The sequence below is a fragment of the Hyperolius riggenbachi genome, chromosome 6 (genome assembly GCF_040937935.1).
Source record: "Hyperolius riggenbachi isolate aHypRig1 chromosome 6, aHypRig1.pri, whole genome shotgun sequence".
In the NCBI taxonomy this organism is placed as follows: domain Eukaryota; kingdom Metazoa; phylum Chordata; class Amphibia; order Anura; family Hyperoliidae; genus Hyperolius; species Hyperolius riggenbachi.
The window spans coordinates 385,942,063-385,957,157 of NC_090651.1; the positions used below are offsets into that span (position 1 = coordinate 385,942,063).

At 45.6% G+C, this 15,095-nt stretch overlaps 1 long non-coding RNA gene across 1 annotated transcript in view; it reads right to left on the minus strand.

The window, feature by feature from the left end:
- The window catches only part of LOC137521996 (uncharacterized), a 169,084-nt gene that overhangs the window by 27,185 nt on the left and 126,804 nt on the right, over window positions 1-15,095 (minus strand). The window contains exon 2 of the long non-coding RNA XR_011022248.1: window positions 792-1,031. This is a non-coding gene — a long non-coding RNA (uncharacterized lncRNA). The remainder of the gene's footprint in view (window positions 1-791; window positions 1,032-15,095) is intronic.

Genomic DNA, 15,095 nt, shown 5'->3' on the forward strand with positions numbered 1-15,095 from the left:
AATGTAATAATGAGCGGGCGCTTAAGGGTAGTTGGGGGCTCCCAGAATTACACCTTCCTCTGAGCTACGACAACTCGGAGGGGAAATAGTATTTAAAGAGGAACTCCAGTGAAAATAATGTGATTAAAAAAGTGCTTCATTTTTACAATAATTATTTATAAATGATTTAGTCACTGTCAGCTTTCTTCTCCCTGATTTACATTCTGACATTTATCACATGGTGACATTTTTTTCCCGGCAGAAAATCGTCGGAAAACGATTTTAAAAAACGAGGGAAAAAAAGCAGACCGCGGGCGGACATGCAAGCTGAACGCAATGTGAGCAAGGCCTTAGGGAATCCTGAAGGCATTCAGCACTGCAGGCAAAGTAACGTTTTGGATTGGTTAGTGAGTTTACACACAGTCCAATTTCGATTGCATGTACAATCAATACAATCTGTGATCTCATATAGAGACCAGGTTGATACCACCAATCCGCAATAAGCATGCGGAGACGCAAATCTAACTCTAGTTAAATCCTGTAGGAAAAAGGGTTAATTCAACAACCTTTCTAGAGATAGCAAAACATAACAATATTAATAAAAAAACGGTTATGATAACGTCTCCCCCAGGAGACGCGGAAACTCTTTGTAGAGCTTCCAGAACAAGAACTTAGACAAACAATTTTTAATTGTTTATTTTAAGAAATAATGCGCAAACTAAATATAGCAATTGAAGCAAATCAATACAAACATAAAAAGAATAAACGTGAAAATAACTGAATATAATGTCATGAGTAGTCTGTCAAGTTACCGTATGTCCTTTGGAATTGTAAGTCCAAAACACAAGATTCAATTATGGAAAGTTCTGTGGATAGAAGTCCATGGATAACAGCCACTCCTAGATGGTATATGGATGGCTGGAGACTCCCTCTCTCTCCCAGCCAGTGTCCAGCAGGTTTTAGCCCTTTCTCTGCTGGAGGGTGGAGATTGTAAGGGGAGATGGGCTGTGACTGCCACATGACCCTTCTCCACTCCTTTGTCATGACAGGCACTGCAGAAAAGAATAGGAAATACCTGAAATGGTCATATCTCAGCGTCAGTTGATAAGAAGAACCCGCAGACAAAAATACTTGGTGTAGGAAGATGCTAGACACACGCTGGGTGGTTCAGCCACACTCAAATCATATTTAATAATTATTTAATCATTTTTTGACAAGGCTAGCATAGATAGAAAACTTATTCATTTAGTAAAATGACAATTCTTTTATCCCAAGGTGATTTAAAAGTCATTTCCCAGTATCATGATACCTGCAGGAATGTGGTCAGTTACGGAATGTATGGGGGTATCTCATCCTTATCCTCATCCTTATCTTTGAAGTAGAATGGGGAATCTGTTTGGGGGAGTGTTATTGCACCCTCTGAGGAAGGAATACACCCCACACCATTTCCTTCTAGTGTGTGACTGGCTTTATGCAGAATATTTCTTTTTTTTAGGTAAAGCTACAAAGTTAAAGTGGTGCTCCAACTCAGGGTTGTGTGCTCATTTTCGTATGATCGCGCGGATGGCGCATATCTGCCGGTGAATCCGTCACAGGGACCAAGCTAGAGGACAAGAGGGTCTCCTGGGAGGAGCGATTGAGGAAATGTAAGGAGGTGGCAAATTATGTAGAGCGTGCGGAGTTTAAACTGGATCCTTTGAGTAATAATAGGTGGCCAATGGAGAGATTGGCAGAGAGGGGCGGCTAATAAGAGCAGAGCTATCTAACTGTACTGTTAGCTTGTGAAATCCAGTCATTACATTAGAAAATGACTTGTGCAGCCCTGACATATGTGTATAGTCATATTTTAACGAAAGCTGTGCAAACTTACAGCTGGCGGCAAAATGAGATTATTTTTTAAATTTACATTTTTCATTTAGTGTTTTTAAATTAGAAAAAGACTTGAGCTGAACTCATCTGTCTTCACGACATTATTTTTTTTTATCCAAAGTAGAATTTTGGGTTTGAAGACCGTCTTTAGGCAAAGGTGCAAAATACAATCTAATCGATTAGCACTTTTTTTCTTTTAGTATATCATGTCCCCAGAAACTGCTGTCTTGAAGAGACTCTGAAGCGAGAATAAATCTCGCTTCAGAGCTCATAAATAGCAGGGGCACGTGTGCCCCTGCTAAAACGCCGCTATCCCGCGGCTAAACGGGGGTCCCTTCACCCCCAACCCACCCCCCGCAAAAGTGTGTCGTAGAAAGGTCGCAGAATTTCCCTTCCTGGAGGCAGGGCTAACGGCTGCAGCCCTGCCTCCAGTCGCGTCTGTCAGCGGCGCATCGCCGCCTCTCCCCCGCCCCTCTCAGTGAAGGAAGACTGAGAGGGGCGGGGGAGAGGCGGAGATACGCGCTGACAGACGCGCGTGGGGCAGGGCTGCGGCGGTTAGCCCTGCCCCAACCAGGAAGCGCTCCCGGGTGTATCGAGGGGGATTTGGGGGTGAAGGGACCCCCGTTAAGCCGCGCTATAGCGGCGTTTTAGCAGGGGCACACGTGCCCCTGCTATTTATGAGGTCTGAAGCGAGATTTATTCTCGCTTCAGACTCTCTTTAAAGGAAATGTAGAGTTAAACAAATGTGGACAGTTTAAATGACAACTGTAGTAAGAGGTATATGGTGGCTGTCATATTTGTTCCCTTTTAAACAATACCAGTTGCCTGGCAGCCCTGCTGGTCTATTTGGCTGCATTAGTGTCTGAAATACACCAGAAACAAGCATGCAGCTAATCTTGTCAGATCTGACAATAATCTCAGAAACACCTGATCTGCTGCATGCTTGTTCAGGGGCTGTGGCTAATAGTATTAGAGGCAGAGGATCAACAGGACTGCCAGGCAACTGGTATTGCTTAAAAGGAAATAAATATGGCAGCCTCCACATCTCTCTCACTTCAATTGTCCTTTAACTTACCTGAGGCTGCTTCTATCCCCCCTCCTCCCCCCCCTTTCCCCATAGACCTTCTGGTCCCTCCGTGCCAATCCGCTCCTATTCCTTTAGCAGCCCCTCTGAAAGCTGCATGCGCGGCATTGGGCTGCATGTCTCCACATTAGTGCTTTCGTGGCCAGGAGCGTTGTACGCTTGTGCAGTTTGTAGGGATTGCAACTGTGCATGCGTTATATGCTCCTGGCTATGGGAGCGTAATTGATTAGGTGCATGGGCCAAATCGAATGCCACGCATGCTGCTTTCGGAGGGGCACAGCTGCTAAAGGGATCAGAACGGAATGACAGCATGGGGCCAGAAGACCACAGGGGGCTAGAAGAAACCCTAGGGAAGTTAAAGAGACACTGAAGCGGAAAAAAAATGATGATATTATGATTTGTACAGCTAAAAAATAAAACATTAAGATCAGATACATCAGTCTCGTTGTTTCCAGTACAGGAAGAGTTAAGAAACTCCAGTTGTTATCTCTATACAAAAAAAGCTATTAAGCTCTACGACTTTCAAAGTCGTGGAGAGGGCTGTTTTCTGACTTTTATTATCTCAACTGTTTAGTTAACCATTTACTTTTTCTCTGCTAGAGGAGAGGTCATTACTTCACAGACTGCTCTGAAAGACTCATTTTGAATGCTGAGTGTTGTGTAATCTGCACATATTATAGAATGATGCAATGTTAGAAAAAACACTATATACCTGAAAGTAAAAGTATGAGAATATTTTCTTTGCTGCTAATCTTCTAGTAATTATTCATAATACACAACCAATTCATTATATCATATATTTTTTTCGCTTCAGTGTCTCTTTAAAGTGAGAAAATTTGTTTTACTTAAGTTACCCTTTAAGGGGGATATAAGGAGAATAGTTTGAAACTTTGTGGGCGGGACTCTTGCTGCCTGAATGGCAATGGCATCATCCTTTTGCTCAGACTGCAAGGGGGCAGAGCACAGACTAAATCTCTATAAAATGCTTTCATCCTATAGCACTGACAGTCTGTGACGCAGGAAGTGGCCAGTGTTTGGGGTTTCTGACCGGGTAGTCTATTTTTAAACTGATATATTTGAAATCAGAGAATTAAGGAACATCTATACCGAAGATAACTGACTGTTGAGAACTGACTGTTGCCGCAGATCACTCCTGCCAGTTGCTCTGCCTTAATTGTGCGGTGCCAAAAACAATTGATTTACTGGAAAAATCATTGATGTCATCCTCCTCTTAGCTGTCTGTACACCTCCCCCACCAGCCCCCGTTCCTGAAAACATGTCACAGCGCTGGGCAATGATTACAGTCTGCTGGATTCACAGAACCGCTACTCTCACTCAAGCCTGATTTATGCTGTGTGATTGGAATTGCTGGCCACTAATCTGAAGATACGTCTTTAAAGGGGACCTGAACTCATTACTTCCACTCTGCTATAAAAGATAAGTAACAGCATAATAACCTGTAAATTAAACATTCCCTTGTTACTGCTGATACAAATCTTGCAATAAATCTGCAGTGTCTACTTCCTGCTTTCATGGAAGCAGACATAGGGTTAACATCCTGTGTTTACAAATTAGCTGCTTTGCCAAGGCAGCTAGCTGAGAGATCACATTACAGGTGTGATTAGTCACAGATGAGGGGGAAACAGACTCTCTGTCTAAATACATACAGGGTGCATTCCTCTATGTTTTCCTTCTGTTCTGTGCAAGGGTTCAGGTCCACCATATTGTCCTTTTTTATAGAGCCTGGTGTCCTTAACATCTTCATTGTTTTTAATGTCTGCTTTATCTCATTTTTTAGGATTTTGTTGACTTGACTCTATATCATAATTCTTGGTCATTATAAAAACATAATCTACTGTAGTTTCTAGAAGTCTTCCTTAAAGAGGACCTCCGGTATAAAAATAAAACCCACACTATCAGCGCAGGCAGCAGAAGTTATAACAGAGTAACAGGAAAAAAATGTCTAAAAACTGACCACTTGTGCCATAAAATCAAAAATGTTTTGGTTAGCCACACCCCCTTTTGGAAAAACTGCCATGGCAGGTTTCTGGCTTTGCTAAGATTGCTAAGAGATTGTGGGTGGGAGGTGCCTCATGGTGTGCCCTGAGAGGTACTCTGCTTCTACTTGTGCCACTGGGCCAGTCAGGGCCGCCACTAGCCACAAGCAAGGCAAGCGGTATTTTTAGGATGGCCTCAGTAGGTTGTCCTGGCTACCCCCCCCCCCCTCCTTCCCTCCCCTCATGCCCTCTGCCACTATCTCACAAACCTCAGCTCAGCGGTGATCACACGACAGGAGTATGGCGCACGCTGCACATGGAGGACTTCAGATGAGGAAGTGACATAATAGGCCCCTTCCGCATTTTAGGTTGGCTGCTCTCCTGGCTGTCTTCTGATCGCCGGGGGGCTGCCTATATAGGGGGTTACCTATGCTGATGAAAGGGGGCAGTGGTTTAGCTAAGAAGGGGTGGGTGGGTGCTGGTTTTACATTGGGGCCCCCCCAAAGCACTCTATACATTACAATTGATACGGCGCACCAAAACCTGCCAAGGACAACCACAGTGTCAGAGGTGCAAGAAGGGGATGGGGAGCAGCTTGTTACCGATTATCCCCAAGCACTCTATACATAGCAATCCCTGCCAATGGCAACTACAGTGTCAGAGGTGCAAGAAGGGGGCGGGGAGCAGCTTGTTACTGATTACCCCCAAGCACTCTATACATAGCAATCCCTGCCAATGGCAACTACAGTGTCAGAGGTGCAAGAAGGGGATGGGGAGCAGCTTGTTACTGATTACCCCCAAGCACTCTATACATAGCAATCCCTGCCAATGGCAACTACAGTGTCAGAGGTGCAAGAAGGGGATGGGGAGCAGCTTGTTACTGATTACCCCCAAGCACTCTATACATAGCAATCCCTGCCAATGGCAACTACAGTGTCAGAGGTGCAAGAAGGGGATGGGGAGCAGCTTGTTACTGATTACCCCCAAGCACTCTATACATAGCAATCCCTGCCAATGGCAACTACAGTGTCAGAGGTGCAAGAAGGGGATGGGGAACAGCTTGTTACTGATTACCCCCAAGCACTCTATACATAGCAATCCCTGCCAATGGCAACTACAGTGTCAGAGGTGCAAGAAGGGGATGGGGAGCAGCTTGTTACTGATTACCCCCAAGCACTCTATACATAGCAATCCCTGCCAATGGCAACTACAGTGTCAGAGGTGCAAGAAGGGGATGGGGAGCAGCTTGTTACTGATTACCCCCAAGCACTCTATACATAGCAATCCCTGCCAATGGCAACTACAGTGTCAGAGGTGCAAGAAGGGGATGGGGGGCAGCTTGTTACTGATTACCCCCAAGCACTCTATACATAGCAATCCCTGCCAATGGCAACTACAGTGTCAGAGGTGCAAGAAGGGGATGGGGAGCAGCTTGTTACTGATTACCCCCAAGCACTCTATACATAGCAATCCCTGCCAATGGCAACTACAGTGTCAGAGGTGCAAGAAGGGGGCGGGGAGCAGCTTGTTACTGATTACCCCCAAGCACTCTATACATAGCAATCCCTGCCAATGGCAACTACAGTGTCAGAGGTGCAAGAAGGGGATGGGGAACAGCTTGTTACTGATTACCCCCAAGCACTCTATACATAGCAATCCCTGCCAATGGCAACTACAGTGTCAGAGGTGCAAGAAGGGGGTGGGGAGCAGCTTGTTACCGATTACCCCCAAGCACTCTATACATAGCAATCCCTGCCAATGGCCACTACAGTGTCAGAGGTGCAAGAAGGGGGTGGGGAGCAGCTTGTTACTGATTACCCCCAAGCACTCTATACATAGCAATCCCTGCCAATGGCAACTACAGTGTCAGAGGTGCAAGAAGGGGATGGGGAATAGCTAGTTACTGATTACCCCCAAGCACTCTATACATAGCAATCCCTGCCAATGGCAACTACAGTGTCAGAGGTGCAAGATGGGGATGGGGAGCAGCTTGTTACTGATTACCCCCAAGCACTCTATACATAGCAATCCCTGCCAATGGCAACTACAGTGTCAGAGGTGCAAGAAGGGGGCGGGGAGCAGCTTGTTACTGATTACCATTATTCAAAGCAAATATACAAGTGACTATTACCAACACAGGACCAATAGAGAGCTAATACTGTGGTTAAGGGTGGGCACCTTGGGGCCCCTCTGGCTCAAGGGCCCGGTGCGGTTGACACCTCTGCACCCCCTATTGCTACACCACTGAAAGGGGGACTACCTTGCAGCACAATCAGCACAAACATTGCCAAACTCACAGATCTTGTGATAAATACAACCACTTTTTCAGGTGACTGGGTTAAAAATATCTTACGCCTTTTTGTAAATTTCACTTCAAAAGATATTAGTTACAGAGATGCTTAAAATGATTCCTTAGTATATCTTTCTAGTGATTTAGCTCTTATCAATTAATCAAGGAGGATCTAAAAGCCCATACACACGTGTAACTGATGTTGCCCAATGGGGATCTGGACCGGATCCCTCGGGCGTCATTGCCGGGCCAGGCTGTGCAGAGGCGGAGTCAGCTATACAGCTGACAAAGTTTTCTGTTGCGATGAGGGGAGGCGGAGTGCCGATTGGGCAGCATAGATATTACATCATGCACCGGGCAGGGCGAGCGGTGTAAAGATAGGTATTGGCCATTGCTTGAGGAAGGTTAGGACCCCCCCCCCCCCCCCCCCCCGCTAGAATGAGGTAAAGTATGATGCCAGGTGCACCCCCCGGACAGCCCCCCCCCCCCCCATCACGGGGGGCTATGACACCCCTTCCTGGTAGTAAAATTACTAATGATTTTAGTGAGTAATGAGCACTGTTTGGAATTTTCATATGTAGATTCCACAAATGCCTTATTGATACATATAGAAGGTTACTGAGTAAGTTTACCTAATAAAATATGCACAAAATTGAAGTTATTTTGGAGGGCTGGTCCTTTAAATCAAAAACATAATTCCTCGCTGTGATGATATACTGCAAATATTGTTGTCAGCATACAAAATGGCCGCCCCATTGTCTGGTAACGGCTCGATCTGCGAGTAGCTCCATTGTAGCGGTTGCCGCGTGTCATTAATTCAGTCCCCCGCGTCTGGCATTCATATTGTGCGTTGAGAAGCCCTGCTCAGATCAATAATTGTCAAGCCATAGATTTTCTTGAGTGGAAAAAAAACCTTTTGAATTGGAATAATAGAGCAAGCCCCAATTACAGGGCGGGTGCGGGATGGATTGGATCTCATATCTGCTTTATTTTCCAGGGCGGAATCACAAAATATATTTCTAACAATCTAGAGGGATTCTGTTATCAGGGCTGCGAACAAACAAATGACTTCGTTACAAATAAGGCTGTTTAAGGGAGTCCGGGGAAATTAAAACACTTTTTTTCAGTAGAGGAATATGGAGGCTGCCAGGGTGACGTCTGTATTTTCTTATAAAGTATGCTAGTTGCCTGGCTGAAGATCTTCAGTAGATTGAGGGTTACACCTGAAGCAAGTACGCATCTAGGGGAGTCGGGGAATTGGTGCTTCAAAGATTTTATGTATTTTTTTTCTCCCTATGCTACTTTCCTCGCAAATCCCCTTCCATGTGCAGCAGCCCCCTTCCCAATCCATGTGCAGCCCCCTCTTCCATGTGTAACATCCATGTACTGCAGCCCACTCCTTTTCCATGTGCAGCCCCCTCTTCCATGTGTAACATCCATGTACAGCAGCCCCCCTCCCATTCCATGTGCAGCCCCCTCTTCCATGTGTAACATCCATGTACAGCAGCCCCTCCCATTCCATGTGCAGCCCCCTCTTCCATGTGTAACATCCATTTACAGCAGCCCCTCCCATTCCATGTTCAGCCCCCTCTTCCATGTGTAACATCCATGTACAGCAGCCCCCTCCCATTCCATGTGCAGCCCCCTCTTCCATGTGTAACATCCATGTACAGCAGCTCCTCCCATTCCATGAGCAGCCTCCTCTTCCATGTGTATCATCCATGTACAGCAGTCCTCTCCCATTCCATGCGCAGCCCCCTCTTCCATGTGTAACATCCATGTACAGCAGCCCCTCCCATTCCATGTGCAGCCATCTCTTCAATGTGTAACATCCATGTACAGCAGCACCCCACCCATTCCATGTGCAGCCCCCTCTTCCACGTGTGACATCCATGTACAGCAGCCATCTCCCATTCCATGTGCAGCCCCCTCTTCCATGTGTAAAATCCATGTACAGCAACCCCCTTTCCAAATGCAGCCCCCTATTCCATTTGTTACATCCATGTACAGCCCGACCTCCCAATCAATGTGCAGCCCCCTCTTCCATGTGTAACATATATGTACAGCTGCCCCTCAAGCTTTGAATTCTTTTGGAACTCTCAACCCCTTTACGTTTTTTTGGGAGCCCAACCGACCAATCCACAGAAGACCCAAAGACCCGGGTAAGAACGTGTTTTTCCTCATCCGTCTAACACTAGGCTTGCTGGTCTTGCAACCCACACTTCTGAGCTCTTTTTTTACTTTACCTATCTGTTCACATGTGGTGTCACTCAGTGCTACATTTTATGGGGCTTCTGCATTCGCTGAGTTTTTTCTTTTTCCTGGAAGGGCCTTTGGACGCCAGACATCCTCCTCTGTGGGTGGCAGGTCCTCTTCAATGTATTTCAAGTCATTCAAAAGCACTCTAAGCACATAGTAAAGGTGATGAATGTTTTTGTGAACGTTGCAATGTTGTACTTTCTATGCTAAAATACTTTGGCCAACCTTCTACAGCTCATCACTGAGCAATGTAATTCTGAGGGACAATTAACACACCATGGCATTTATGGACATTAGATGAAAGATGAAGGTCTTGCCCGGTGCAGTTCCGTTTGTGGTCTCAGAGAAGTCATGTGTTGGTTCGGGGACAAGCCTAGTTCCACTCTACCTTTGCCTAGCAAAACTGAGGATAAATGCTGCACAATGTAGGACTTAAAGTGAATGGGAACCGCATTTTTAAAAAAATGAAGCAAATACTTACCTAAGGAGAGGGAAGGCTCTGGGTCGTATAGAGCCTTCCGTCTCCTCTCTCGGTGCCCTCTATCCTGTGCTGGCCCCCCCTATTTCAATCCCCCGCCGAAAGGGTATTTGGAAGTCTTCGGGAGCCGTGTCCTCCTGAAGACGTGCGGCTCCATACTGCTCAGGCGTGAGCGTGCAAGAGAGCGTGCTTGTGCAGGTGCAGTACAGGGCCGCCCTTCTTCAGGAGCACTCGGGCTCCCTGAAGACTTCTGAAGCCTCCTTTGGCCGGGTAAAGCAGTATTTGACTAATTTAGTCGAATACTGCTACCGGGCGAGCCAGCACCGGAACGAGGGGACCAGGAGAGGAGCCGGAAGGCTCTATAGGACCCAGAGCCTTCCCTCTACTTGGGTAAGTATCTATCTCATTTTTTTTAAATGCAGTTCCCATTCACTTTAATGACTTTTCTTCTAAGCGTCTCTCGTTGCTATTATATTTAATATTATCCATATGCCACTTTGAAAAGCGGCTTTAATATTTTTCGGAGTACACACAGAGTACCAGGGGAACTGACAATTTTAATTAAAACTCTCAGAAAGCCGTATACTTTTTTCTTTTTCTAACATTTCTAATCAGTGTGTTTAGAGAAGCCTTCCTGCCTATCCTCTCATACATCTAACTTAGTAAACGATAGAAGTTTCCGGTCTAACTTCATTCCACCGCGTTATCTTTTTCAGAGCAAGAAAAATAGGAAGTGGAGAAACTTATAAAAAAAGAGTGTGTGGATTCATCCAAAAAGAGTCAAGCAAGGGCCGTTTTTTTTTGGGGGGGGGGGGCACAAAGGGGGCTTGGAGGCCTAATTACAAATGGTTGGGCCCAGGTCAGAAGTATGGAGGAGACGTTAGCCATTGGTACAGATGAGCTGTAGCAAAAGATAAAAAAGTAACCCACCTCAACTCCCATGAAACTAATGAATACGTATAACACATCTCCGGTATAAACTGTAAGGAGACGTGGAAGAGCAGCCGCCTCTGCTCAGCGTGAGGCGGCTGCTCCCAGAAAGGACATGGCGGAGCGCGGAAAAACCGCCGCGTATGACGCGGCGGCTGGTGTGCACGGCCCTGTTGTCTCTGTGTCCCAGCGCGGGGAGGCCGCCGCCGGTACGGTTAGCGGTGTGACCAACCCCGCGCATGGGGCAGCTGAGAGACGGCCAGACAAGGTTGGTGTGGCTGGGACTCGTAGTCCCTCTGGGTTCAGAGTGACGCGCGTGCGCGCGGAGAGGCGGGGACTATATGGCAGCCAGAAAGAGGTCAGTGGTCCGGCACTTGGGGAGGTGCTGGAGAATGATATGTATATATACTGTGGGCTGTTCACTTGCCCGTTGTCTGGCGTTGCGAACACTTCGTGGTAGCACTCAGACCCGTCTGTATCTGTGTTCTAGCATAGTTTCCAAAGGTGTTGACAGCTACGGATCTCACACCTTAGCGTTAGGAAATTATATTGTATTATCTGTTATGACCTTCTGCTAGCCTGACTACTCTTGTGAACTCTGATCCTGTACCTCGATATTTATGATACTCTGTTGCCGAACCCCGGCTCGCTCTAAGACTCTGCATCCACCTCCTGTTTCTGTACCTCGATATATCTGATACCCTGTTGCCGATACCCTGCCTGTACTTTAGACTTCGCCTCTGCCTTCTGAATCTGTACCTTATCTGTCTGTGTGTTTACGACCTGGCTTGTCCGACCTCGAGAACCGACCTTACTGTTAGAGGCGGTTCCCAGTCCTGATAGTGACTCTCGTTCTGTCGTTCCTTCTCTCAGCCTGACTCCTCCCTCCGGGAGAGTCCAGAAGGAATTGTGCAGTACTCCTTACTGCTCTGAGGCCCAGTCCTCTCATTATTACTGTTTGCACCAAACACTCTACTCAGGTGTCCAGAGGTTAGTTTGTATATCGGATTATCGGTGATACTGCAGATCATCTATAATCTGGTATATATCTGTATTCCCAGTGATACTGCAGATCACCGGTAATCAGATCCTCTCTGTGTTACACCGATCGTTACATAAACCGAGATTGTTGGCTCAGAACATCAGATTGTTGGTTCCATATATATGTTACGGCCAGTTCCTGAGGTTGGCCATTTTTGGATCTGCCTGGCCAATGTCAGAAGTAGCCGGCTGGTGTGTGAAGAAGTTTCTGGGTAACTTACAGACTTTGGCCAGAACGGGAAGTGGCCGACACCAGCAACATAACTTGCATTTTTAAAACACGCCTTTCTCTTGAACCTTTAAAAAATAAAGTAACCCCTTTGCTCCACCCCCTTTTACCCCATCCCATCTGATGTTTATGGTTAGGTGTCCAGGAGAAGTCAATCTCTAGTACAGATCCCAGTTATTTCCTCCAGGCATGGAACCCACTACTAATCACAATCGCTAGCGTTTTTAATTAGCATTTGTAAGCTTTTCTGGTGATTTTGGTAGCGAATTTAAAAAGTGTAAGCTTTTTGCCAGCGATTGTGATAGTGATCTGCAAGTAACGATTTTAATTCTGATTGGTCCTTTCAATTAATTTTCATTTTTTTACAATGTGCAGTCATTTAAAAACGCTAGCAGAATCAAATACACCAGTGTTTATATACTTTACATTGCAGAAACGCTAACGCAAAACGCTCAACATGCTGCATGTCCTGCGCTTGCAATTTTGGTCATCGCAATCTCTCCAGTGGAATTTGGCCCATCCATTAAAGGGGAACTTCAGCCTAAACAAACATACTGTCATTAAGTTACATTAGTTATGTTAATTAGAATAGATAGGTAATATAATTTTTTACCCACCCAGTTTTAAAAGAACAGGCAAACGTTTGTGATTCATTGGGGCTGCCATTTTTGTCATGGGGGCAGCCATCTTTTTGGTTGAAAGGAGGTGACAGGGAGCAGGAGACACAGTTCCAACTGTCCTGTGTCCTGTTAACCCCTCCCAGCTGCACATGCTAGGCTTCAAATGTCAAATTCAAAATGTAAAAAAAACAAAAAATTGCACCAAAACAGCAGAACGAGAACAACAACATCAGAAATCCCATCAGCCATAAGGGAAAAAACTGCTCGGGAAGTTTTCTTCTGTGCAGCTAAAAATGAGGCTTGTATAAGAGAAACAAAGTTCTGATGCTGTGAAACTGTTAAAGAAACACCAGGCCTTTTCAGTGCTGCTGAGTCGATTTTTAGTCTGGAGGTTCACTTTAACATTAGCTGAGTGTTTAGGGAAATCGCTAGCATTCTGAAAACCTCCCTAACCACTCAAAAAATCGCTGCAGTGGGCGAATTAACTGAGACATGCTGGTCCATCGGCAATTAACTTTTTCCCCTTAGTTTTCTCCTCGGTGATATTATCAAACTTGCCAAGAAAATGCCATTGACAGCAGCAGCAAGCAAAAAAAAATAGTTTTGAAAGTGCTTTTCCATATACTTTTTGGTACTTTTTCAACTGCAAAGTGCTGAAAAGTTATTCTAAATAGAAGATGAAAAAATATCTCTTACGAGAAAACTCAGGAGAAAAAAGTAATTGCATATGGGCCTCTGTCTTTAACGTGAAAAATTATGCTTTACAATTTCATATGTATGCTACTATAGTACTTAATAACAATGTTTAGAAAACAAATGTTGTAGTGGCTGCCTCTCACCAGCCCATGGAGATAACTGGGGGAACTGTTAATACTGTTGCTTGGTTTTAAATTATTAATAGTTCTTTTTCATCATTGTAATGCAATTTCTACATGATTCAAAAAGGGATGAAACTGCTGAGCTAGTTGGAGGTTGAAGCACAAACCAGCTTTATGCTGTAATGATCTTGTTTTATGCACAGATCGCTTCTCCAACTTTAATGTCTAATTCCACCACTTTTAATGCAAGGCGGATAATTGTTTAGCTGCCTAAAATATAAAGTTGAACTTACTGAGTGTAAAAACAATGCAAAAGTACCGTGCAAATTGTATGTATTTATACATTAACTGGGATGACACAAACCTTAAAGGGAAGGTTCAGGGACGCTGTGAAAAAAATAGCCGGACGTCCTCCGGCTGTACTGCGCAGGCTCAGAACTACTGAGCCTGCGCAGAACAGCCCGGAGGACGTCCGATGACGTCAGCGCGCACCAGTGAGCCGCACATTGGAGCGCAGAAGAGCCCGACCTGGCAGCCGGCCTGGCCAGGTCGGGCGCGCCACCGGAGGAGACCGGGAGCCTGCGGAGCCGCGACGAGGGCACCTCCTGCCTGCCACGGGCTGGAGGAAGCCCCAGGTAAGTGGATTTGGATTTTTGTTTTTTTCACAGCGTCCCTGAACCTTCCCTTTAAAGGATACCTGAAGTGACATGTGACATGATGAGATAGACATGTGTATGTACTGTGCCAAGCACACAGATAACTATGCTGTGTTCCTTTTTTTCTTTCTCTGCCTGAAAGAGTTAAATATTAGGTATGTAAGTGGCTGACTCAGTCCTGACTCAGACAGGAAGTGACTAGAGTGTGACCCTCACTGATGAGAAATTTCCCTTTTTATCTCTTTCCTGCTACCAGAAGCCATTTTCTGCTAGGAAAGCGTTTTATAGTTGGAATTTCTTATCAGTGAGGGTCACACTGTAGTCACTTCCTGTCCTGAGTCAGGACTGAGTCAGCCACTTACATACCTGATATTTAACTCTTTCAGACAGAGGGCTTGATTCACAAATGCGTGCTAACAGTTAGCACGCTGGTGAAAAGCCCCTTATCCCACCTAAACTCAGTTTAGGTGTGATAAGTTTAGGCATGATAAGTTTAGGCGTGATAACTATAGCACCAACTGGGTTAGCACCGCAGTGCACAGCTGATCAAAAGTTTTGCGCTAGCAAAGTCTGGTGCGTGCGAAACGTCGCATAGAGTTTATTGGCGCTGCTTTGCACGCAGGACTTTGCACGCAATCTAAACTTATCTAAACTTATCACGCCTAAACTTATCTCGCCTAAACTGTGTTTAAGCGTGATAAGGGGCTTTTCACCTGCGGGGTGCAATGGTTATCACGCCTAAATGCTTGATTCACAAAAGAGTGCTAACTGTTAGCACGGCAGTTTTTTGCGCGAATTTTGGCGTTCGCCGCAATTAAACGTTTTCGCACAAAATTGATACCGTT